This window comes from Vombatus ursinus, unplaced genomic scaffold (genome assembly GCF_900497805.2).
Source record: "Vombatus ursinus unplaced genomic scaffold, bare-nosed wombat genome assembly UNPS02007344.1, whole genome shotgun sequence".
NCBI lineage: Eukaryota > Metazoa > Chordata > Mammalia > Diprotodontia > Vombatidae > Vombatus > Vombatus ursinus.
Genome location: NW_020947122.1, coordinates 1,802,924 through 1,806,509, shown reverse-complemented (window position 1 = coordinate 1,806,509; position 3,586 = coordinate 1,802,924).

Here is a 3,586-nt window from a genome sequence, read left to right as displayed (position 1 = left end):
TCCCCTCTATCATATTGTTTCTTAAAATTGGTAAGCCTCAGTTTCCTTATCTATAAAACATGGAGATTGAATGTGCTGCTCTCTAATGTTCCTTGCAGCCTGAATATTTCATGATTCTTTGATTTCTGACCTTAACATTTTAATTGGAGAGTTGAGTAAGAATCAGCTCTGTGATTCTATGAAGATATGCCAGTATGCCTCCTACAACATTTAAGCCAAATGTGGTATTACTCATTGTGTATCCTGGATCCACAATGTTTAGAACATTTTGACTTAATTCAGGCTTTCTCTCCAATGCTATTCTAGCGGTTTTTCTTCTGGTCATTAAATACCACTTTTCATCACAAAAGCTTCATCTTTGAATTTCTACACATTAATCACCATTGTCTTAATAAATTGTTGGAAGGCAAAACAGTGACTCAGGGATCAAGAAAAAAAAAGTAGGATTAAGAAACTGTGTGAATAAACTAGTGTAACTAGCAGTAGTGTTAAAGGAAACTGATATTTTTTGTTCATTATTCATCTGGTTGGCCAAAGATTTTCTTCTTTTGAAAGTAGTACCTTTGTAGGAGGTAGTTGGCAATGGGTGCCCAGAAAGCATCATTTAGTAACCTTTTTTAAAAACCAGAAACCAGCTTTTAAAATGTAGGGGAATTAACTTACCAGAGGAGATCTTGATGTGGACCTTTATTTGAAAGGCATCTCCCATGGAGCTAGACATGGCCCTAGTGTCTTGCTGAGAGGATACAAGGAAATCCTTGGATTGGTCATCAATGGTCATTGGTTACAGAAAGTCTAGGGACATAGAATCTTGCCAGAAGAACCACTTCTTTCCCTCTTGCTCACTGCTCCCCCACCCCCAGTAGCATATTGGCCTTCTTTTTTCCAGCTGCTTTCTTTCCCTTGGACTTCCACACTGGAGTGCAGCAAAGGAGAGAAGAGGTATGTGCTTCTACTCCATGGCAGTAGCTATGCTAGTCTTTTAGTTCTGCTTCCTTTGGTGGTAAGCCATGCAACTGTTGTAAGGCTACCCTCACCCTCCAAGGTCCTATGGTTGTGGCCTCCTCTCCCACAATGCTTCTCTTCCTACTCTCAAATACTTCTAGGATAAGGAATGGACAAAGGAATGACCACCACCCCTTCTCCAAAGCACTGTCCTCGTGTCCTCTGTGTGGTCATATGCTCTACCCTTAGAGAAGCATCTTATTGTGATAAGCACAGCACCCAACTGGTTGTCAGGAGAGTCTGGTTTCAAACGCCATTATAGACACTCAACTAGCTGTGTGACCTTGGACAAGTCATTCAAATTCTCAGAATCTGAATTTTCTCAACTGTAAAATGAGGGGGTTGGACTCTGTGGCCTCTAAGGACCCTTCCAACTCTAAATCTATGATCCACGATCTTTTAATCCTTCTTTAATCAAGTTTCCTCCAGACATAATTCTAGTTACTTATGTTCTTAATTGCCTTCACTAAAAAAAAAAGATGATTAAAAAATTCCTAATTTCCTTTTATAAATCAATATATAGCTGATTAATAAAGGGCTGTCCAAAAGCTCCTTGAACTTATTTGTTCTTAGGTACTATCTCTCTTCAGGACACAAATTCCATAAGTTTGCTACCCACTTTGTAATGTAATATTTCTTCCTGATGTCATCTAATTCCTGAAAGAAAAATTGTAGTTCACCTTTACATAGGGTCTTTGCAGCTTACATAGCACTGTCCTCAAAACAGCCCTGCAATGCATATAGCGTGAGGGATATTACTCCCCTTTTAGAGAGTGATTAAATGGACTGTCCATGGTTGCACAATTAGTAAGCATTCCCGAAGCCATGTCTTTTGATGACAAGTCTAGTGCTTTTATTGTTAAAGTTTTAAGAGATGCTCCCATATTCTATCACATCAGGAACATGTCCATGCTCACTTTATCTCTACCCTTCCCAATTTTATGATCTTTGATTATTTCCTCTCTCAGCTTTCATCTCTCTAGAACAGAGGTTTAATTTTTTTAGTCCTCATGTGGCAGCTACTCCTTCACTCTGATCATTTAAGTGAAATGGCAGCCCCAAATGCTAATATGACCTTAGTCTGGATCAAGAGAGGCCCAGTATCCAAAATGGGGATTTTGGATCATACACTGACCTGATGACATCTCAAATGTTACCCTCTGTTGTGGGTGCCATCTTCTAGGAGGGAGGAAGGACACTGACAAATTGAGATGCAGGGGACCAGGATGATGAGAAACTTGGAAGGGACTCCATATTCTCCTAGGATCTATTGAAGCAACTGGGTATGTTTAATCTCTAGACGAGATGACTTGGGTTGGAATGTGAGTGTGGTGGTAGGGTAGAATAGCTTTCTTCAAACATTTGAAAGGTAGTCTTGTGAAAGAAGGGTTACTCCAATTCCATTCATCCTCAAGGAAACAGAACTAGAGGCAAGGGATGGACATTAGAGATAGACTTTGGCTTAATGTAAGGAAAATCTTAGAGCAGTTCAAAAGTGGTAGGTTGTCTTAGCAGGTAGTGGATTTCTGGTTACTGAAAATCTTTAAGCAGGCTAGATAACCACCTATTGAAGATAATTATAAAAGGTATTCCTCTTTAGGTATAGATGTCTGGGGAGATCTTCTCCAATTCTGCAATTCTTTTATTCTGTGGACTATTCCCCCCTTCTTTATGTTTCTTTTTGAATGTGGTAGTCAGTATGACACAAGAAATTACAGGTCTTTATGCATGCACTATATGGCCATACATGGCTGGGCTTTTGCTTTCTACTTTGTTTCTCATACCCTTCCCAACAATATTTAGCATAATGCTGGTCTGATCATGAAAGAACAACTTAATTCCCTTCACTGTTCCATACTTGTGTCGTTTGTCGAGTTCTTAGGATGGTCTGATGTGCCTTTTAAGTTTGATATTAAAACCCCAGAAGTTCCTACTATATTCACAACTAACAAGTCAAATTATGTTGTTTATTAGGTGAGAAAGACAAGCAAGAACATGTGCTATATCTGCTGTACATTCACCCTTGAGTTCCAGACTCCTTGATTTCTGGGATATGTAGCAGCACAAATATGACCCCTTTTCAGAATAATGTTTTTAAATGCATGAGATAATGTTTTTTAATGCATAAAATATAAAGTAATACAATAAAATACAGAGTAAACCAATTATATTGAAATAAAGATGTAATTTTTTTCTCATCCAAGTTTACTGGACTATCCTTGCACCCCCGGGGTTTAACAGACTTCAGTTTAAGACCCCTGATCTAGGTCAACAATCTCATGCATATAAGGAATCTGAGGTCCAGGCATAGAAGTTAAATGACTTATGCTTGTCCAAACTCATGTAGGTAGTAGCTAGTTGATCTAAGTTCCAACCTAGGTATTTTGACTCCAAATCTAGTATTTTTTCCATCATAGCATTCTGGAGGCAAAGAGAAAAAAAAAAAACAGGAAAAAGGAGGGATAGGACTGCTCCATGGTATGGATGGGATTATGGTAACTAACAACAGAGAGAAGAGATAATTAATTTTCTCTGTCAAGGATAATGACCAACAAAAATGGCAAACAGGTAGCAATTGACA